The 24,256-nt window shown below is 41.6% G+C and overlaps 1 protein-coding gene and 1 long non-coding RNA gene across 4 annotated transcripts in view; both read left to right on the forward strand.

The window, feature by feature from the left end:
* Positions 1–24,256, forward strand: part of LOC135558837 (acid-sensing ion channel 1C-like) — a 194,913-nt gene that overhangs the window by 114,624 nt on the left and 56,033 nt on the right. The window lies entirely within an intron of this gene.
* LOC135558838 (uncharacterized) lies at positions 12,766–16,382 on the forward strand. Of its 3 annotated transcripts, XR_010458405.1 has the most exons (5): positions 12,766–12,859; positions 13,527–13,588; positions 13,754–13,784; positions 13,880–14,020; positions 15,866–16,382. It is a non-coding gene; the product is annotated as an uncharacterized LOC135558838 (long non-coding RNA). The 3 variants fall into 3 exon arrangements; XR_010458406.1 differs by lacking the exon at positions 13,754–13,784 and having other exon boundaries at positions 14,983–16,382; XR_010458404.1 differs by lacking the exon at positions 13,754–13,784.

Raw genomic sequence — 24,256 nt, forward strand, 5'->3', positions numbered from 1 at the left:
CTTTCCCTCAATATAATCCCACTAATTAGCCATCCAGACCAAAATCATTTATAAAGGATTGAAATACTCTAGATTTGCGTAACCCATATTATCTGGATCAGAGAAGGACATGCTGTGTATGTGAGCATAACTTCTGTCGCTAACATGGCTTTTCAAGAGGATGAGCAATCTGCTGATAATTTAATTTTAATGCCAACTCTTGATACATGTCCCGAACAAAACCTGCCTTCGAGACATAAACTCAGTTTCCTAATACCCAGGTATTAGAAAACAATGTACCATGAAACTTTTTCAAACCGTTAATCAAGCTAAAAATGCTCTGGGACCCTGGTTCCAAGGTATATTGGGAGGTCATCTGAATATTCATAGCATTATTTCTAAGAGTGAACAGGTGGAACATTTATTGAATGACTCTAATCTACATTTTTTTCTGTTTCTCTGAGACATGGCTGAAGAAATCTTCTCCTTCCCATTTCTGCTTTAATGTCCCTGGATATTCCATATTCAGGAGGGACAGGAAAGAGGGCAGAGGGGGTGGATTGCTTATGAACATGAAGGATTACTTTAAATGCAATCCTACCATATGGAAACATGCCAATGACATTGAATGTATGAGGCTGAATGTCTTCCTCTCCCCTCATATGTCTCTCACCATTATTGGATTATATCGACCACCAACATCGGATATCTCGTTTTATGACCATCTAAATTCCATGCTTAAAAGGATTGGCGTTCCGTCAACGGGACAGTTGTAAATCATGCTTCACGTTACGTCAAGATCACAGATTTTAGAGAAACAACAAAATGGCAGTACATGTGTCTTATATTGGCTGAAAGCTTCAATTCTTGTTAATATAATATAACTGCACAGTCCAATTTACAGTAGCTATTACTGCAAAAAATATATACACAAGAATGTTTGCATGTACTTCTCTAAGAAATCCATTGATTCTTCCCAACGAGCTGTTCTTGTTCATGGGGAGAATCTGAAAGTTGTGTATAACTTTAGGTATCTTGGTCTCATTTTGGACATTTAAAAAACATGTGAAGAAGGTGGTCAATACAGTTAAGTTTGGATTATCCAACTTTAGGTTTCTAAGATCTTTCCTTCCCCTGGAGGCCACCAAACTGTATACGCATGCTATATGATCTTATCAAATTTGAGATATTACCTCACATGCTGGTCACAAGCAGGAGCTACTATTCTGAAACCAATTGAATCACTTTACAAACAAAGACATACGATTTTTGATAACAAACCAAACATTTACCACCGTTATATCATTTACATAACATCATTTACTTAAGTCTGGATAGCTTAAAGCATTATGTATTGTAGATGCAAGCCTTGTCTTTAAGATCCTGCATGGTCTGCCGCTCCACCCCTATGCCGGCATATCACGACAACTCCGGGATAACAAGGGCAGAGGGGATTGCGTTGTCCCTTTTTTCGACACAATAACATCGGCCTTCTCTGTTAGAGCTACAATATACTGGAATACAATGCCCATGGACTAGTGTTGTTGCACTGATTAAACTTGAATTGAAAACATGGCTAAAATCTATCCAAACTTGTACACATGAGTTATCTGTGGTTCCTCATATGTAAGACGACAGTTGGTGATAGTGTTGTTGTTGTCATTAGAATTATATGTCATATTATTGGATGTAATATATTTGTATTTTGTATTGTTTTAGTGAGTAGTTGTATTGTGGTTGTGTACATGTCCTTAGCTGCCTTGGGACTACGGGTGCAAATTAGCTTTTGGCTAACCCCGGCACATTTACATGGATGTTGCATTATTGTAATGTTGATGTTGATTCATGTGCATTGTCCCCTATAAATAAATAAAACAAACTCACTTGTCTGTGCTGACATGGGCAGATCGTGAGCTGATAGCGTGTTTGTGAATGTTAACAGAATTATTTGTGGCTCAATAGTTGCACTATGATGGAATACTTTGGTATTTGTATGAGAATACACAGTGTTTGTATGAGTAAAGTCGGGGCTGCCGTCAAATCCTTCCAGGCTGTGCATTTAATCAATGTCATCTGTTGCCTGAGTAATGTTTTAGGTGTGTGCACTGCCATTATGAATAAAAAACACCACACTTATCCAAAATGTCATTCACCCCTACTTAGTCTAAATCAAGGAAAAGACCGCATGAGGTATTTAAAAAGTGTAAGGCAACTCTTGAGATTCAGATCAGTCTAGATGGACGATTGAAGCTCCAGTCGATGATGAATCAATCAGTGTACAATTCAAATTGACCACTTATAGTGCGCACCTTGTGGGCGTAGGAAAAATCCCCATAATCTTGACTTGAATGGCCTACTACATCTTCAGTGTTCCCCATGTTAATAACATTAATATGACAAAATACTCTAAATGTCCTGTTTTTGTATACATTTTTATATCAATTAGTCATATCACTCCTATAGGAGTGTCTCTAATCTTTCTCTCTATTCATCGAGCCAGAATCAAAGCAAGGACAGTTTCCACTGACCATGTCCCCTCAATAAATTAACATTGCCACCTGCTGCCAGATGCTATTCATTCAGGTTTGGCAACAAAATAATAGCTTTTTGATTCATCTACAGAGGGATGTAGCAATCGGCAGACTAACTCTCTATCCCCATCATCCACGAATTAACTCCACAGGCTTATTCACTGGATAAAATGTCAAGCCAGTAACTCTGCTAACGCTAATGTAAATCCTATTAGTGGAGTCCGGAATTATTGGTTCCGTTGATAAATATGAGCAAAAAAGACTGTATGAACTAAATAATACAAATACTGAGCTATATCGTATGCTAAAAAAAAACTATTTATACTAATACAATTGCTCAGAGAAATATTATTTTTTACAAATATATTATTTTTTTATTTAAAAAATGATAAGGGTCAAAATGATTGGATCCTCTGTTTTTAATACTCCAGAATCCTCCCACTGCGAGAATAACAAGACCGAGCCTTTTTATCAACTGTTTTTATGATATTGGAGAACACATTGGAAGGGATTTTAGGATGTCCCCCATAGAAAATATTTCTAGATCCCTCTTCAATTCAAACCACATGTTTTCAATGGGGTTGAAGTCCAGAGACCATTGCAAAATATTGATTTTTGTGGTCAATTGATCTGTGCCTGGGGTTATTGTCTTGCTGGACAATTCACCTGTGCCAAGTTTCAGCCTCCTGGCAGAGGCAACCAGGTTTTGGGCTAAAATGTCCTGATACTTGGTAAAGTTAATGATGCTATTGACCTTAACAAGGGCCACAGGACCAGTGGAAGCCAAAGAGCCCCATAACATCAAAGAATCAACATCATATTTTACAGTAGGTGTGAGGACCTCTATTTTCGTGTCATATGATCATAGCACCGATTCCAATTCAAGTGTGATTGCTGTTTAGCAAACTCCAGGCAGTCCTATGGTCAGAGGAAAATAGAGCTCTTTGACCATGCACACCAATGGTGGGTTTGGCCTTCGAAAGAACAATGCATATGCAGAAAATACCTCATCCCTACTGTAAAATATACTGGAGTATCATTGATGTTATGGGGCTATTTTAATTCCACTGGTCCTGGGGCCCTTGTTAAAGGGATAGTGTGAGATTTAGGTTGTTTTTCTACTTATCCAGGAAAGATCTCAATTACACACTACTCGCTTCCTTTCTCCTCATCTCCTTCTCAAAACCCATTGGATGAGAAAGACAGAAGTCTCTCCCCTCTGACAATTGAGATTCTTCCCCCATTTACCCTAAGCACATGTCACAATCCACAAAGAAATTGATAATTTAGGCTGGGTTTCTGTACAGCACTCTGTGACATCAGCTGATGTAAGAAGGACTTTATAAATAAATGTGATAATTGAAAACAAAATCAACATTTTGCAATGGCCATCTCAGTCTACGGACCTGCATATAGCTCAGTATTTGCATTGTACTTCTTTTATTCTTTTTTTGCTCATCTTTATCAAGGAATCCAATAATTGCGGACCTCACTGTAGAAAGAATGGTAATCATTTAGCAAAACCACCCCGGGGTTTATGAGTAGTACATATCATACTAAGTAGCATAAAACACTGCACTGTAACATGCTTCAATGTTAATATAATATGTACCTGTAGGAGAGTTGGGGTTGGAGTGGGTGGCTGAGAATGACAGGGTACTTACAGCAGAGGAGTGCGTGTGTGTGTGTGTTACGTCTTGTGTGGAAGACAGAATTGTATTGAGATACTGTCAGTATGTTCTGGGCGGATGTACAGTGAAGAAGCAGGATAGCTCTGAGGCTCACTAGAGAGCTTGTTAAAGAGGCATCTCTCAGATGAAGACAGCATCGAAGCCTCACTTCACTGTCTTTCTAAAGGAGGGGTCCAGCAAAACACAGAGATCTGCCCAAATGCACCCAACACAATGAAGGCAGGTGTAAACTAAGGTCAACCAGATGAAACCATATGGCCTCAAGCAACACCGAAGAAAAATAAAATCCTGAACAGAGTAACTGCGTCCAAAATGATTAGTTGTGTCCCAAAATGTCCTCGGTGAGGTTACAGCACCTGGAGTGTGAAAAGAGAGAAAAGCAGTGTAGCAACAAGACTGAGATTTGGAGTGAAACGTCTAATAGTACCTCTTCCTAACTAATATTACTGTAGATTTCCTTTACTGTAGTTGTTAGACAAGCCCACAACCCTGATGTAAACAACACCATACTCTAGCTCTAAACCACTGAGCCATTGGAACTACAGTAAGTAATGTAGCTAGCTGAAAGGGTGACTTTTGTAATTGGGAGGGGGAATAAGGGAAATGATCCCATGAGTGGATGTCACAGGATGTAGCTGAGACAATGTTTACTGGGGCTTTGAGATGGAATTTCTCATGCATTTTAACACACCCATTACAGGGTGAAGTGGGCTTAATTAGTTAACTCAAGCCTGTGGCTGCAGCCCGATGACAGTTACGCCACACCAAAGGACTGTGTAATTGGAAAAAAACTCCCCTGGACGGTCAGTATAAAAACACTGTTTTAAACACCATTGATTGGAGAAGGGTGATCTTAAAGTAACTGTCCAGTGAACATATCACTTTTAAAAGTTAAGGTCTTTACTCATACACAAATAATGTTTTGGACACATCCTATACTCCAGTGGAGGCTCCTCAGCGGAGGAAGGGGAGAACCATCATCCTCCGTGAATTTCAAAATCCTTTTAGATAAAAACATACTAAATATATTCACGTTGCCAAATAATTGATTAAAACAAACTGTTTTAAGGTCTACATTTGCCTCAACAGCACTCTGTAGGGTAGCACCATCGTGTAGCCGGAGGACAGCTAGTTTCCGTCCTCTTCTGGATACATTGACTACAATACAAAACCTAGGAGGCTCATGGTTCTCACCCCTTCCATAGACTTACACAGTAATTATGACAACTTAAGGAGGACGTCCTGCAACCTATCAGAGATCTTGCAGCGTGAACTGACATGTTGTCCACCCAATCAAAGGATCAGAGAATTAATCCAGTTCTGCTAGCAAGCAGTGCAGTGCATGAAATGTGTGAGTAGTTGACTCAAAGAGAGAGAAATATAATAGTTGAACAGTTTTGAACAAATTCATTTCTTTAAAAATGAAGTGAGAGAGCGAGCTATATGTTGTTTTACCTTCACTTAGTTAGCGAAAGCATCTAGCTAGTTTCGTCTACTGAAACACCCAGCTCAAACAGAGAGGGATGCTATGTTAGCTAGCTGGCTATGGCTATCCAACAGGAGACCCTTCCAAGTCAAGGTAAGCTTTTGGTTTTATTAATTTATTGACACTGGGGCCCGCTGGAGTAACTGCTAAACTGCTTGCTGACAGTACACTCTACTGTATGATTGGAGTGGGTTTACTAACGCGTTAGTTCTACTGTCTATGTTGACTATATACCATAGGTTTCATGCATTTGATGCCATTCCACCTATTCTACTCCAGACATTACCATGAGCCTGTCCTCCCCAATTAAGGTACCACCAACCTCCTATGGACCCCACTAGGGAAAGGGGAGACTCTCGTGAAAATTATGATATTCTCAATTTTGCTTTACGATCCCCATAAGTGTCACGAGACTCATCTGAAGGTAACTCATACACACGGATGGCAGTATGGAGGTAGTTTTGTGCCAACAAAAATTAGGGGTTAAATATGTCTGCAAAAAAATAAAAAATTCCTGAGCTTCCTTAAATCTCCTAGATATATGACAGACACTTCAAAACCTTATTCCTTATGAAACTGTCTTTTTTGCCTGTCTTTTTTCCCATTTATGAATGTGTTATTTAATGTATTTCTATGGGCTATTGTAGTAAATGCTAAATTCAATATTTTATCAAAAACATTTCGTATTTTTATTTTCATACCTACGTTGAAGGAGGACTAGCTAAAGGAAAAATATCCATGGTCTGTTCCCAAGAAAGCTAAGGTAACTGAGCTAAACGACTATCGCCCAGTAGCACTCACTTCCGTCATCATGAAGTGTTTTGAGAGACTAGTCAAGGATCATATTACCTCCACCGTACCTGACACCCTACACCCACTCCAATTACCGCCCCAATAGGTCCACAGATGACGCAATCGCCATCACACTGCACACTGCCCTAACCCATCTGGACCAGAGGAATACCTATGTAAGAATGCTGTTCATCGACTACAGCTCAGCATTTAACACCATTGTACTCGTCATTAAGCTCGAGGGTCTCGATCCCGCCCTGTGCAACTGGGTCCTGGACTTTGACGGGACGCCCCCAGGTGGTGAGGGTAGGAAACAACATCTCCACCCCAGAGATCCTCAACACTGGGGCCCCACAAGGGTGCGTTCTCAGCCCTCTCATGTACTACCTGTTCACCCATGACTGCGTGGCCATGCACGCCTCCAACTCAATGATCAAGTTTGCAGACGACACTACTTTGCAGTGGTAGGCTTGATTACCAACAACGACGAGACAGCATCACGGACAAACTGAAATGGTGCAACAGCGCCTCCTCAACCTCAGGAGCCTGAAGAAATTTGGCTTGTCACCAAAAACACTGTCAAACTTTTACAGATGCACAATCGAGAGCATCCTGTCGGGGTGTATCACCACCTGGTACGGCAACTGCTCCGCCCACAACCTGTAAGGCTCTCCAGAGGGTAGTGAGGTCTGCACAACGCATCACCGGGGGCAAACTACCTGCCCTCCAGGACACCTACACCACCCGATGTCACAGGAAGGCCAAAAATATCATCAAGGACAACAACCAAACGAGCCACTGCCTCTTCACCCCACTATCATCAAAAAGGCGAGGTCAGTGCAGGTGCATCAAAGCTGGGACCGAGAGATTGAAAAACAGCTTCTATCTCAATGCCATCAGACTGTTAAAACAGGCATCACTAACATTGAGTGGTTGCTGCCAACATACTGACTCAAATCTCTATCCGCTTTAATAATTACAAATTGGATGTAATAAATGTATCACTAGTCACTTTAAACAATGCCACTTTATATAATGTTTACGTACCCTACATTACTCATCTCATATGTATACACTTGACTCTCTACCATCTACTGCATCTTGCCTATGCTGTTCGGCCATCGCTCATCCATATATTTATATGTACATATTCTCATTAATTCCTTTACACTTGTGTGTAAAAGGTAGTTGTTGTGAAATTGATAGATTACTTGTTAGATATTACTGCATGATCGGAACTAGAAGCACAAGCATTTCGCTACACTCGCATTACCATCTGCTAACCATGTGTATGTGACCAATAAAATTTGATTTGATTGGTATGACCAGCCCCCCCCCCTCCCCCCTCGAAGCACAGCTAAGACTTTTAGAGGTTAAGCGGGATGAAAAGTCACCTTTTATTTTAATATTGAGCTTGATGTCTGTGTAGTAGCTAATTGGTTTCTCCCACTGCCAGGAATTCATTTTGGAGAGGGACCTTTGAAGTAGCCCCAGTGAAGCCTTTGTTTGCCTTTTTGTATTCTTCTATGGCAGCTTTATGAATTCCCTTGTGGCCCCTTAATGAATGACTTCCAGTGCAGATTTAAAGCATTACATCAGCTTGGAGAGGAAATTCTCTCATTACTTCAATGTACTAACACACAGGGACAGAGGAATCAAGCTACTGCAGCTCCTAGTAAAGCATATCTACAGTTGAAGTCGGAAGTTTCCATACACTTATGTTGAAGTCATTACAATTCGATAATCAAACACTACAAATTTCTTGTAAACTAACTATATTTTTTGCAAGTTGGTTAGGACATCTACTTTGTGCATGACAAGTCATTTTTCCAACAATTGTTCATAGACCGATTATTTCACTTATAATTCACAGAATAACAATTCCAGTGGGTCAGAGGTTTGCATACACTAAGTTGATACTGCCTTTAAACAGTTTGGAAAATTCCAGAAAAGGATGTCATGGTTTTAGAAGCTTCTGATAGGTGAATTGACATAATTTGAGTAAATTGGAGGTGTACCTGTGGATGTATTTCAAGGCCTACCTTCAAACTCAGTGCCTCTTCGTTTGACATCATGGGAAAATCAAAAGAAATCAGCCAAGACCTCAGATTTTTTTTGTTGATCTCCACAAGTCTGGTTTATCCTTGGGAGCAATTTCCAAACGCCTGAAGGTACCACGTTCATCTGTACAAACAATAGTACGCAAGTATAAACACCATGGAACCACGCAGTCATCATACCGCTCAGGAAGGAGACGAGTTCTGTCTCCTAGAGATGAATGTACCTTGGTGCGAGAAGCGCAAATCAATCCCAGAACAACAGCAAAGGACCTTGTGAAGATGCTGGAGGAAACAGATATAAAATAATCTATATCCACAGTAAAACAAGTCCTATATCGACATAACCTGAAAGGCCGCTCAGCAAGGAAGAAGCCGCTGCTCCAAAACCGCCATAAAAAAGCCTGACTACGGTTTGCAACTGCATATGGGGACAAAGATTGTACTTTTTGGAGAAATGTCCTCTGGTCTGATGAAACAAAAATAGAACTGTTTGGCCATAATGACCAAGATTATGTATGGAGAAAAAAAGGGGGAGGCTTGCAAGCTAAAGAACACCATCCCAACCGTGAAGTTCGGGGGTGGCAGCATCATATTGTGGGCATGCTTTGCTGCAGGAGGGACTGGTGCACTTCACAAAATAGATTGCATCATGAGATGGGAAATGATGTGGATATATTGAAGCAACATCTTAAGTTAAAACTTGGTCGCAAATGGATCTTCCAAATTGACAATGACCCCAAGCATACTTCCAAAGTTGTGGCAAAATGGCTTAAGGACAACAAAGTCAAAGTATTGGAGTGGCCATCTCAAAACCTTGACCTCAATCCTATAGAAAATTTGTGGGCTGAACTGAAAAAGCGTGTGCGAGCAAGGAGGCCTGCGAACCTGACTCAGTTACACCAGCTCTGTCAGGAAGAATGAGCCAAAATTCACCCAATTTATTGTGGGAAGTTTGTGGAAAGCTACCCAAAACGTTTGACGCAAGTTAATTTAAAGGCAATGCTACCAAATACTAATTGAGTGTATGTAAACTTCTGACCCACTGGGAATGTGATGAAAGAAATAAAAGCTGAAGTAAATCATTCTCTCTACTATTATTCTGACATTTCACATTCTTAAAATAAAGTGGTGATCCTGACTGATCTAAGACTGGTGTATGTAAACTTCCGACTTGAACTGTATTTTTACAGTGTGTCGGGAAGTATTCAGACCCCTTGACTTTTTCCACATTTTGTTACGTTACAGCCTTATTCTAAAATGTATTATATCAATTTTTTTCCCTCATCAATCTACACACAAAACCCCATAATGACAAAGTGAAACAGGTTTTTAGAAATGTATTATTTATTACAAATAAAAACCGGACACAAGACATTTACATAAGTATTCAGAACCTTACTCAGTACTTTGATAAAGCGCCTTTGGCAGCAATTACAGCCTCGAGTCTTCTTCGATATGACGCTACAAACTTGGCACACCTGTATTTGGGGAGTTTCTCCCATTCTTCTCTGCAGATCCTCTTAAACTCTGTCAGATTGGATGGGGAGAGTTAATGCACAGCTATTTTGAGGTCTCTCCGGAGATGTTCGATTAGATTAATGTCTGGCTGTGCATCTCAAGGACATTCAGAGATTTGTCCCGAAGCCACTCCTGTGTTGTCTTGGCTGTGTGCTTACTGTAGGGTCCTTGTCTTCTTGGAAGGTGAACCTTCGCCCCAATCAGATTCTTAGTGCTCTAGAGCAGGTTTTCATCAAGGATCTCTCTGTGCTTTGCTCCGTTCATCTTTCCCTTGATCCTGACTAGTCTCCCAGTACTTGCTGCTGAAAAACACCCCCACAGCATGATGCTACCACCACCATCCTTCACCGTAGGGAGGGTGTCAGGTTTCCTCCAGATGTGACACTTGGCATTCAGGCCAAATTTTCAATTTTGGTTTCATCAGACCAGAGAATCTTGTTTCTCATGGTCTGAGAGTCCTTAAGTTGCCTTTTGGCAAACTCCAAGTGGTTGTCCTTCTAGAACGTTCTCCCATCTCCAAAGAGGAACTCTGGAGCTACGTCAGTGACCATCAATTTCTTGGTTACCTCCCTGACCAAGGCCCTTCTCCCCCGATTGGCCGGGCGGCCAGCACTAGGAAGAGTCTTCGTGGTTCCAAACTTCTTTCATTTAGGAATGATAGAGGTAACTGTGTTCTTGGGGACCTTCAATGTTGCAGACATTTTTTGGTACCCTTCCCAGATCTGTGCCTTGACACAATCCTGTCTCAGAGCTCTACGGACAATTCCTTCGACCTCATAGCTTGGTTTTTGTCCTGACATACACTGTCAACTGTGGGACCTTTCAATCAATTAAATGTTCTACATGTAGACTCCAATCAAGTTGTAGAAACATCTCAAGGATGATCAATGGAAACAGGATGCACTTGAGCTCAATTTCGAGTCTCATAGCAAAGGGTCTGAATACTTTTATAAATAAGGTATTTTGTAATTTTTTTTAACACATTTGCAAAAATGTCTAAAAACCTGTTTCACTTTGTCGTTATGGGGTATTGTGTTTAGATTGACGAGGAAAACAATTGATTTAATCATTTTTAGAACAAGGGCTGTAACGTAACAAAATGTGGAAAAAGTAAAGGGGTCTGAATACTATCCGAATGCACTGTAGATACACTTATTATACACAACTTTAAGAACACCTGCTCTTTTTATGGCACACCCTGACCAGGTAAAATATATGATCCCTTATTGATGTCACTTGTTAAATCGACTTTAAATCAGTGTAGATGAAGGGGAGTGGACAGTGTAAAGAAGTATTTTTAATCCTTGAGACAACTGAGACATGGATTGTGTATGTTTGCCATTCAGAGGGTGAATGGCAAGACAAAGTGAATGGGCAAGACAAAGTGCCTTTGAACGTGGAATGGTAGTAGATGCCAGGCACATCGGTTTGTGTCAAGAACTGCAACGCTGTTGGGTTTTTCACGCTGAACTGTTTCCTGTGTGTTTCAAGAATGGTCCCCCACCCAAAGGAAATGCAGCAAACTTGACACATCTGTGGGAAGCATTGGAGTCAACATGCAACTCAATATTAGGAAGGTGTTCTTAATGTTTGGTATACTCAGTGTATACACACACACACACACACACACACACACACACACGCGCACACACACGCACACATGCACACTGTACCTATTGTAGCAGCCCTCTTCTCACCACAGGGACTTCCAAGGCTCTGTCTCTTTTATGCACATACTCGGATAATGAGTCAGTTTGTGTTCAACTTTTCCCTTCCCATCCAAAATCAAGAGAATCTTAAAGCTAGCTGCCTTCCTCCTGTACTGAAATCCCAAAGGTCCTGTAGGGTGTGCTCACAAATAATTGCCATTTAGGGTCATGACAGGAAGTGCTTTGAAGCCAGCTACCTTTAAAAAGAGAGGAAAACAACCTCTTAACATATTTCGTAGATGTCATCTGAACGTGGGAGAGAGATAAAAGCAGATGCATGCCAATACAGTAGTCCCCAACCTGTTTGAACACTTTTATAGGATACAAAATGCTTTGGCACTCATCTGATACATACTGTGAATCATACTTTGTCTATGAATTAAAAAAATAAAGATTTAGTATTTCAACTATTTCCATAGTTTCTTCCTCATCATGGCTAAATTGCGTGTACCCCCTTAAAGAACGACTGCCCCTAAAAACCAACTAATCCCATTGAAAACCACCTATGTAGCATCGGTATGAGTCAAACGTATTTTAGTGTAAAATGTACTACAAAGTGTATGGGATAATAATGATAGAACCCTGTAAGTTTGTATTTTGACATTCGTGGTCACACATTGAGATTTGTGGTTCGTAAATGTGCAATTTTATTTTGCAAGCTTGTATGATAATGTGTGGAAAAAAATAAGTCGCAAACATGTAACTTGGCATTTGAATACATTCAATAGGATTTGCAATCATAATTTATTTTCAGAATTATTACAAGTCTATTTACGACTATGAATATTCTGCAGCGAAGCAAAAACACTTCAAGATTGTATCTGCGCACGCTTGGAGTTATGTAACTGTTGTCACGTTACCAAGAGTTACCAAGTATGTAGAAAGTTTTTTTTAGAAAGAGTTTCACAAGTTTTTTAAAATTCACTGAGCAATGTTGCGGGCAGGACTCCTGACCAATCAGCCAAAACCACCGCCGCCTATTGCTGCAACCACTGGCCGGATTGTTTCATCAATCAAATCTCAGGAAGTAGTTTGAAGAGGAGAAGGGAAGTCATTTCTTCAAATTAACTAGAATATAATGATCTACCTGAAGGTAATCATCTCTTTTATCTGTGTACATATTTTGTAGTTGTAAAAATGCATGACATTAATTTGTTTATGTGAAATATAAATAGTACATTTCAGATTAACTCAATTGACAGCAGCTAAATTACCGTTAGCTAGCTGGCTTCTGACATTCATCCTAGCTTCACTGTCAATTGGCTAGCTTTAGATGCGAGGTGGAAACGAATGTTTGTTAACCATCTTATTGATAAAGGTCATATAAATGCCATTAGCTAGCTGTCAACATGAAGCTAGCTACCTAAATTGAAACTGCTGTGGGAAAAATGCCCATCATAATCATAGTAGTTAGGTTTCTAAGAAAGCAATACTATATATTGGCTAACTATATATATTAAAGACTTGTTACTGTCTGTTTTTGATTAATTGGTTACTGAGAAGTTGGCAAGACAAATGCCTCATCCTGCAAACGGGCTGTGTGGTTTTGATATAATTTGGCTGAATAAGCTTGGACTTGTTAATGTGTGGAGGTTAAATATTTTTAAGAATATTTTTGCTTTCCCTGCGCCACCGTGGTGGGCTGAAGGGGGAGGGGGGGTTCCCAGTTCCCTAGCCCCATCAGGTTTAACAGTTACATGAGTGTTTAGTGACTAACCAGGCTGATTGTTATTCAGGTGTTTGTTGTTATTGCATTTCAGGTGGAGGGGAAGTAAGATCACTAGAAAGCAGAATTCTGCCAGACAACCACAGGACCCAAGAGGTATTACAGTCAATGCTTATGAACTGGGTATTGTATGTGGAATTGCCCATTTATATCAATGACACTAACAAAATGGTTGGCTTGTGCAGCAACATGTGCAGTGAATGCTAACATGGCTTTGGTGATGAAAGGTACATCATGTGTATACTGTCATCTCCCAATCAGACCTCTACATGCTGTAACATGGGCCTGGATGGTGAGGCACAACTGCTTCTGGCTGCCTTACTGAATATTGGGGCCTTCAGTGGTACCTGACGTTACAGTAAGAGTCTCTACGTCTCTTTCTCGTAGCCATTTAACATGTCATCATGAGGCTCCAGTTCGACAATGTCTGTGCATCCTGCTGGAAGCATGCAACTATGGTTTGCATGCCCTACTGAAGGACCCTACCGTGTGGAATAGGTGGTTGTAGTTCGTTGGTCCCCAATGGTGGTGAGTATACTAGTAGCTAAACTATAGACTGCTGGTTATGTATCACTATCATCAATGGCGTCGCTGATGTTCACACTTCAATTACAACTCAGATTTGGATTGTAAACATAATAACATTTCAAAAGAAGGCAAATAATTAGTAGGAACCTCTTGTCATGATTGTGATGTCGCCAGATTGACTTTAGAGGCAGTATAACTTCTGCCAGCTAACTAAAATTGAGGGGAACACTGTATTGTAGCTAGCCAACATTAGCATTGCTAGCTATTTTTGACTAACTTTGCTAGTTACATTAATAGCAACATTGCCATCTCTCTAATGGAAATTTGACGGCATCATAATATGGCAAAGTTGTTTCCTACTAATTATTTGCCTACTTCAGCAATGTCATCTTGTTTCCATGCCACTATAATTTAGTTTAATTTAGACTAAACAGTCACATTAGCCTTTTGAGGTGCAACCCATGTCTAAGGCACAAATAAATATTGGATGTGGCTATGGTGGTACTAGCTATCTCATGTCTGACTACAACAGTGTATGTAAACTGCCATTATTTGTTGCTTATTTCCAAGGCATAACTTAGCTCGATGAACGAGCCTGGTCGCTGTGTTCACCATTCTATTTCTCTTTACATTTTATGATATTTGAAGTGAACTAGAAAGGTGAACGCAAGGATTAGGTTGGTTCCACCAGGCTAATCATAACTACCATTGATTGTCTATGTGTGAAAGAGATGATCCAGTATCTTTGAGGGGCCAGGAGCTGATATACGCTGCTATGCCCATAAATGTGGCTCTGGCAAAGACCTCACCTCTTGCCTGCTCACCAATGGTTGTCGATGGGGAGAACAAAATTAGGTAGATTTAGTCTGACCTGATCAAATTTCAACATAAAATAGGTGATGTCTGACAAAAAAAACAGATTCTAACTGCCATTGGTAATAGAACCGTGACTGTGTTCACAGATACCTTTTATGGAGAAAGCACTTGGGAGACTTCCAAGATGATATGGAGTCCAGACTGACGAGACAGGCTTGATGCTGATGTCTCTGAATGGATCAAGACCTTGCATTCAGCAATATAATTATACAGTACACATATATTTGAAGTCTGAATCCCGTTTGGGTGAAATATCGTCAATTGACAGACTTGTTGGGGAATGTTTGGCGAGTTAGCTGGTTAGCCTAGCTATAAACGTAGCTGGCTAGCTAACTTCAACGGCAATAACAGAAACACTTAACCGCTAAAACATATGGACTCCTGTAGAAATCTACCCAGTGGTGAGAAAAGCATAGAGCTAAATATATCAAAGAGAAAGTGCCAATCCAAAGATGGATGAAATTAAGCTGTGTAATGAAAAATAAATTAATAGTAAAGTTAATGGCTTACGTGGATAAAGCCATCCAGGATAATCATACAGTTTTGCTGACTCAACTGGAGAATAATAACAAGCAGCTACATGACCACATAGCTCTTGAAGTTGGACTTCTGCAGACTCGTGTAGAATTCCTAGAATCTTGGCGAGTAGGCGCTGCCAAAACAACTAAGTTCCACTATCATAGTTGCAGGACTGCCAGCTGAGGAAAACGAGGACCTAATCTCCAAGGTGAACCAGCTGATATTGGTAGGCCGCAAAACAGAGTTGATTGCAGTTGAGAGGATGAGGGAGAGAGGTAAAGGTCGTGAAGGTGCGGTGTCAACCCATGAAGGAAAAAGTGGCGAATAACAATACTAAAATCCTTAAACCCATACGTTATCTCAATAAATGAAACCTTTGCATTGGCAATGTTACGGATATAGTTATCCTGTGTGTGTGTGTGTTTCTTTTCTCTCCTTCTCCCCTCACAGGTGAAAATCATCACTCCCCAATCAGTCAACAATCAATCAGAAGACACACCTCCTCCTATTTCCTAACCTATCACAGTTCCTTCTCCATGGTTTAAAAACCCCATCATTTGTTTGTTCTAGAGCTCAATCTCTCTGTAAATGCCATGTCTGTAGGTCTCTGTGGTTCACTCTCGCTTTGTGTCTTAACCTCTCTTTTGTTTAAACACCTCATAGCACTTTGTCATCACCTGTGAGTATTGTTTTTGGTTATGGTGTTTGTTTGTTGCTGGTGGGAAAAGGGGGAAACCAAGACAAGTCGCCCATGGGCATACACTACCCGTAGGTGAACTTTGTTAAATACACTAGTTAGAACTGGGCGGACCACCCACTGTATTTTTGGTTAGTTAGTTAGCTGTTGTTAAAGTAGGCTAGTCTAGCTTAGGGGTGTTTTTGAATACTTATTGTTTCTTTCCTTGGGTCCAGCTCAGCCCCTTTTCCTGCTCCCCCCATTACCGTGTGTTTATAAATAAACCTGGAGTTTGACGGTAGATTTCTGTTGTCGTGGTTATTTCGTTCACACTTTTACTTTGTCACAATAATAATTTGCATGAGTTATGTTACGGGTCTCATTACCATCCCCCCCCTAGACTGTCGGGCCAAAAGGGATTCGTAACAGGCAAGAAACTATTGATTTTGAAGGGCATGTATGGTATGGACACAACAGAAAAGTTCCAATGTCTGTGTTCTTTTGTCCATCTTAATCTTTTCTTTTTATTGGCCAGTCTGAGATGGCTTTTTCTTTGCAACTCTGCCTAGAAAGCCAGCATCCTGGAGTCTCCTCTTCACTGAGTTGAGACTGGTGTTTTGCGGGTACTATTTATGAAGCTGTCAGTTGAGGCATCTGTTTCTCAAACTAGACACTAATGTACTTGTCCTCATGCTCAGTTGTGCACCGGTGCCTCCCAATCCTCTTTCTATTCTGGTTAGAGCCAGTTTGCATTGTTCTGTGAAGGGAGTAGTACACAGCATTGTACGAGATCTTCAGTTTCTTGGCAATTTCTCGCATGAAATAGTCTATTCTTGTTCTGAGAATTCAAGGCTGAGTTTCATAAGGAAGTTCTTTGTTTCTGGCCATTTAGAGCCAGTAATCGAACCCAGAAATGCCAATGCTCCAGATACTCAACTAGTCTAAGGAAGGCCAGTTTTATAGCTTCTTTAATCAGAACAACAGTTTTCAGCTGTGCTAACATAATTGCAAAAGTTTTTTCTAATGATCAATTAGCCTTTTAAAATTATAAACTTGGATTAGCTAACACAACGTGCCATTAAACACAGGAGTGATGGTTGCTGATAATGGGCCTCTGTACCCCTATGTAGATTCCATAAAAAAATCAGCTGTGTCCAGCTACAATAGTCATTAACACAACATTAACAATGTCTACACTGTATTTCTGATCAATTTGATGTTATTTTAAATAAGGACATTTCTATGTGACCCCAATCTTTTGAATGGTAGCGTATATTACGCTACTTTCGATGTGGACAGTATGGGTTACTACATTACACAAGCTGATGTTTTGATCACATATAATTGCACATCCATTTTACCTCAGATTGGTGGTGGTATAAAAGTTTATAGTCAACATGACACAAGATACATTTCTTAAAAAATATCTATCTTTGGTTTTGTGCTGTTGATTGTGTCATGTGCTGGTGGTCGCAGGACTTAGTACTCAGCTGTCATTTACTTTCTCAAATGGAATGGAAAACTCTGGGCAGTCTCTCCATAAAAGTCGCTTGCCACTCACCAATACAAGGATTTGAAAATCAATCTATCACTTAAATAGCAGCCAACCTTTGTCACTGTTGATATCCTCTGGTGTTCTTTGAAGTTGACTAACAAAAGTAATTTGTTCCCTTTTCTGTGATTGCAGCCTCCCGGAATCAACATTTGCCATTTCAAAATATAGATAGGTTATAGGTTATTCCAAGTTTCTGTGTGGCCTTTGAATAGTGTTAGTTTGAACAGCACTACAACCCAAACGTCAACCCAAATACAAGTAATATGATTACTATTGCTGCACTGTACTATTGAAGTCAGAAGTTTACATACACCTTAGCCAAATACATTTAAACTCAGTTTTTCACCATTCCTAACATTTAATCCTAGTAGAAATTCCCTGTCTTAGGTCAGTTAGGATCACCACTTTATTTTAAGAATGTGAAATGTCAGAATAATAGTAGAGTGATTTATTCCTCTTTTATTTCTTTCATCACATTCCCAGTGGATCAGAAGTTTACATGCACTCAATTAGTATTTGGTAGCATTGCCTTTAAATTGATTAACATGGGTCAAACGTTTTGGGTAGTCTTCCACAAGCTTCCCACAATAAGATAAGTTGGGTGAATTTTGGCCCATTACTCCTGACAGAGCTGGTGTAACTGAGACAGGTTTGTAGACCTCCTTGCTCATACACGCTTTTTCAGTTCTGCCCACAAATTTTCTATAGGATTGAGGTCAGGGCTTTGTGATGGCCAGTCCAATACATTGACTTTGTTGTCCTTAAGCCATTTTGCCACAACTTTGGAAGTATGCTTGGGTTCATTGTCCATTTGGAAGACCCATTTGCGACCAAGCTTTAACTTCCTGACTGATGTTTTGAGATGTTGCTTCAATATATCCACATAATTTCCATTCCTCATGATGCAATCTATTTTGGGAAGTGCACCAGTTCCTCCTGCAGCAAAGCACCCCCACAACATGATCTGTCAACCCCGTGCTTCACAGTTGGGATGGTATTCTTCAGCTTGCAAGCCTCCCCGTTTTTCATCCAAACATAACGATGGTCATTAAGGCCAAGCAGTTCTATTTTGTTTCATCAGACCAGAGGACATTTATCCAAAAAGTACTATCTTTCTCCCCATGTGCAGTTGCAAACCGTAGTCTGGCTTTTTTATGGCGGTTTTGGAGCAGTGGCTTCTTCCTTGCTGAGCGGCCTTTCAAACAAAATTTCAGAAGTCTTTGCTGATTTCTTTTGATTTTCCCATGATGTCAAGCAAAGAGGCACTTGAAATACATCCACAGGTACACCTCCAATTTACTCAATGATGTCAATTAGCTTATCAGAAGCTTCTAAAGCCATGACATAATTTTCTGGAATTTTCCAAGCTGTTTAAAGGCACAGTCAACTTAGTGTATGTAAACTTCTGACCCACTGGAATGGTGCTGTGATACAGTGAAATAATCTGTCTGTAAACAATTATTGGAATAATGACTTGTCTCGTGCACAAAGATGTCCTAAACAACTTGCCAAAACTATAGTTTGTTAACAGGAATTTTGTGGAGTGGTTGAAAAACTAGTTTTAATTAATGACTCCAACCTAAGTGTATGTAAACTTCCGACTTCAACTGTATGTGTAGATGTTTATATTTTCTATATATCACAAACTGTTTATATGTAATAGTTATTTACTTGGACACTTTAAAACTGTGTTTTGACATTGGGCAACATTCCGCTGAAAAGGCAGCACACGAAATTAAAAAAATATTTTTTTGAAATATGTAACTTTCGCACATTAACAAGTCCAATACAGCAAATGAAAAACTTCTTGTTAATCTACCCATCATGTCCGATTTCAAAAATGCTTTACAGCGAAAGCACCAACATATGATTATGTTAGATCACCACTAAGTCAAAAAAACACAGCCATTTTTCCAGCCAAAGATAGGAGTCACAAAAACAGAAATATAGATAAATCAATCACTAACCTTTGATCTTCATCAGATGACACTCATAGGATATCATGTTACACAATACATGTATGTTTTGTTCGATAATGTGCTTATTTATATCCAATAATCTGTTTACATTGGCGCGTTACGTGCAGTAATGTTTTGATTCCAAAACATCCTGTGATTTTGCAGAAATACTCATAATAAACCTTGATAAAAGAGACTTCTCCTTAATGCAACCGTTGTCAGATCTTTTTTTTTTTACATTTACGGAAAAAGCATAATCTGTGAACGGCGCTCAGAGCCCAATCCAGCCAGAGAAATATCCGCCATTTTGGAGTCAACAGAAGTTAGAAATAACACTAAATATTGACTTACCTTTGATCTTCATCAGAAGGCACTCCCAGGAATCCCAGTTCGACAATAAATGACTGATTTGTTACATAAAGTCCATCATTAATGTCCAAATAGCCACTTGTTGGTCCACCTGCTCATGAGGCGCGAGCACTTCGTCCAGACAAAAACTCAAAGTTCCGTTACAGGTCGTAGAAACAAGTCAAACGATGTATGGAATCAATCTTTAGGATGTTTTCAACATAAAACATCAATGTTCCAACCAGAGAATTCCTATGTAAGAAAAAAACACTGGAACGAGATCTAACTCTGTCGGGAGCTCGCGTCACGAGCCTGAGACACTCTGCGAGACCACTGACTCAAACAGGTCTCATGAGCCCCTCCTTTATAGTAGAATCCTCATTCAAGTTTCTAAAGACGGTTGACAGTGGAAGCCGTAGGAAGTGCAACTTGACACTGTATTTGGTAGGCCAAGCTTTGAAATTCTACAAACCTCAGATTTTTCTCTGGTTTTTGCCTGCCATATGAGTTCTGTTATACTCACAGACATCATTCAAATAGTTTTAGAAACTTGAGTTTTTTTAAATCCAATACTACTAATAATATGCATATATTAGCATCTGGGACAGAGTAGGAGGCAGTTCTCTGGGCACGCTATTCATCCAAAAGTGATCATGCTGCCCCCTATCCCAAAAAGGATATTTATTAAAAGCATAATTTTCAACTTAAGTTTTAAGAATATAAATTGAACTTAACATTAATTTCCAATGCTATTGAACTTACGCATGTAAAAACTACTGAATGAGTCCAAAACTTTGCTGTGAATTATTTATTTTAATGGTATAACCAAAATCACCAAAACAGGTTTTCTCTGCCTACTCAAGGTTTCCCCTTTTTGTTTTGTAATTGTAATCATCCAGTATTGTAGAAAGGCAGTTTGTAAGGAGTCTTTCTTCTGATGATGGTGACATTGGGGTCTTCTACACAACTGGTGAGAGGGTAATTATCATGTAAGGAATAGAGAGACAGATTTAGGACCTTTCCCTTAACATTGCTTATTCAAATGACCTTTCAGCATAATGAAAATGGCAGCCTTGTATCTTGCTTATAGCATGAGCTCAGTCAGATACAGATACTGGGTCTGCCTGACATTTCCATCGCATTGCCGGGATACATAGAGGATGATGAGAAGGGGCACTTAGTCTCCGAAGAGATTAGTTACCTCCACACGTGTGAAAGCAGCTCTGCTCCTGCTTCCCTCCCTTGCGCCTCTGAAAGAGCCAGGGTATTTGTAACGTATACGCCGGGAGTCAGAAAGCAGGTGCAGCAGGTGAGTTTAATACAGAAAAGTGTACAGTGTTCAGAAAAGTGGAAAGTGTACTGAATGTAAGATAAATCCAATGACAGCGAAGGACTGATGACAACTGAGGGCTAAATAAAGGGAGACTAATCAGGGTAGTGATGAAGTCTGGGTGTGCCTAATAATGGGGCCCAGCTGTGCATAATGAAAGGTTGTCAGTGCCGGAGCTCTGGCGCTCAACGCTCAGCTCAACGCTCAGCTCTGGCGCTCAACTTGCAACGTTGAGCGCCAGAGCGGGAGTAGACTTGACAACCCTCCCACAGCACGGCTCCAATGCACGCTGCAGGGGGACACTGGCCAGGGGGGCGGCCCCGAGGGTGAGGAGCAGGCCAGATCAGACGGCTAAGGTGGAAATCTTGGATGAATTTGGGATCTAGAATGTTGTCCACTGGAACCGAACACCACTCCTCTGTACGGTACCCAGTCCACCAGGTACTGGAGCCAACCCCCACGACGTTGGGAGTCCAGGGGGGATCTGACGGCATCGGCGGTGCTTCCCTCGATTTCCAGGGGAGGTAGAGGCGTGTCATGAAGGATGGCATCATCCAGGGGACCAGGAACCACCAGCCTGAGGAGGGAAATGTGAAAATGGGGTGAGATCTGGTAGTTAGTGGGTAGCTGTAATCAGTAACTTATCTCATTGGGCCTCTGGAGGACTTTGAATGGCCCCACAAACCATGGTCTTAACTTCTGGCAGGTGGACAGGAGGTTCCTGGTGGAGAGTCAGACGCGGGAGCCTCACTGCGGTGTTGGTCCACCTGCTCAATCTGGTGGAGGACGGTGCTTTGGAGCCTCATGTGGGCAGCGTACCAAACCTCTACCGGCATGACTCGTCCACCGTAGGAGCTTCGGTCTGGCTTGGGTTTCACGGATCCAGGTCCGGCTGGTACCCCAGGACGCACTGGAAGGGAGACAGCCTGGTGGAGGAGTGACAAAGTGAGTCCTGGGCATACAACGCCTAGGGAAGGATCCGGGCCCACTCCCCTTGCCAGTCCTGCCAGTGACTCCTAAGGAACCTCCCCAGCTCTTGAGTGGTCCTCTCTACCTGCCCGTTAGATTGACACCAGTACCTGGATGTGAAGCTGACCATGACCCATGCTTCTCCATGAAGGCTCTCCATACCCGCGACGTGAATAGGGAACCACTGTTGGAGACGATGTCCTCCGGAAGGCCATAGTGTCGGAAGACCTGCTGGAACAGTGCCTCAGCGACATGGACAGCAGTAGGGAGACCATAGAGAGTTATAAAATGGAAAGATTTGGAGAATCTGTCCACAACAACCATAACAGTGGTGAAACAATCAGATGGGGGAAGATCAGTAACAAAATCGATGGACACGTAGGACCAAGGGACTGAGGATTACCTTTTGTGCGGGGATGATGAAGAAGGCAAGGCTTTCCTGGTGCATGGGTCCAACGGTGAGTGGTGCGGTGATGTGCGTAATTGTGCTGGATCCCAATCGTCACGTATCTAGGGTTTGGAAAGGAGAAGGAGAGGAGTGCGGGTATGAGGTTAAGTTCAGGGAGGAGTCGAGGGCCTGGAATACTCGCGCCTACCCTGGGAGATGGAAGGTCACAGGACTGCTCTAATGCTCTAGTGGACCCCGGGTTAGGGCGCACCGGACACCTCTGAAGCTGGTGCCCCTCCTGGCCACAATAGGGACAGAGCCCCAGCTGTCTTCAACGACGCCGCTCTGCCGCGGAGATGCGTATGGTCCCTACTTCCATGGGTTCAGGCTCTGCCTCAGCCAAAGGAGGGAGGCGAGTGGCGAGGTGGACCCTGGTGCTCCCGAATAAGGTTATCCACGCGGATGGCCAGCGAGATGAGTGTCCAAGGATATGTTGCCTTCCTGACATGCCAACTCCATCTGTACCTCCTCGCATAGTCCACTGTGTAATAAAGTATGGAGCTCCAGCTTATTACATCCGCTGGTGGCTGCCACAGTCCGAAAGGTGAGGGTGTATGCAGCGGTCTGTCTGGGCACCCTGCCGGTGCTGGAAAAGTCTTTCACCTCCCTCTCTGGAGGATGGTTGAAGACCACCCTGAACAGAGCCATGAACCTCTCATAGGAACCCAGCTCCTCCTCTCCCGTGGCAAACTTGGACCTCTCAATGGTGGGGGCTCCTGTCTGAAATGCAAAATAGAGGGAGCACTGTAGTAGGAAGCCACGATAATTTGATGGACTGCCGTCATATTTTTCCGGAAGGGACAGCCGGTCATCGCTGACCTGGGTGGATGGTGGGGTAGACTAGGGGACAGGCTCACTGTGACGACCTGTGGTACAGCGGTCATCTCTGACCTGGGTGGATGGCGGGGTAGGCTAGGGGACAGGCTCACTGTGACGACCTGTGGTAGGAGGCCCTCTGATAGGTGTATGGGGACCTCGCAAGTGGGGTCGAGGCGGTGGAAAAAGCGTAGGATTTAGTTTCGCTAGCTCGTCGTGGTGTTGATGGAATAGATTACCTTATTCATTAACCATCTGTTAGAGGGTTGAATCTGCTGCTGATTCCATATTGTGAGGTGTTAATGTATACGCCGGGAGTCAAAAAGCAGCTTCAGAAGGTGAGTTTAATACGGAACAGATACTACATAACACACATGAGAAAAAAACAATAACACCGAAGGACTGATGACATCTGAGGGCTAATCGTAATCAGGGTAGTAACGAAGTCCAGGTGTGTCTAATAATGGGGCACAGGTGTGTGTAATGAAAGGTTGCCGGGACTGGTAGTTAGACTGGTGACATCGAGCTCCAGAGCGGGAGTAGACGTGACAGTATTGACCATGCACCTATAGCTAACTTCTAGTATAAGAATATTTCAAAGATAAATACACAACGCAGAGGACGAGAGGTCAATAGAGTACTAACGATCAATGGAAATGGTGTTTTATTTTCTGTAATATCAATGGTCAGAGACATGGGAGGAATTTCAGTCTGGGACTCATAGCTACATGGCAAGTTCTC

Source organism: Oncorhynchus masou, chromosome 17 (assembly GCF_036934945.1).
Source record: "Oncorhynchus masou masou isolate Uvic2021 chromosome 17, UVic_Omas_1.1, whole genome shotgun sequence".
Taxonomy (NCBI): Eukaryota; Metazoa; Chordata; class Actinopteri; order Salmoniformes; family Salmonidae; genus Oncorhynchus; species Oncorhynchus masou.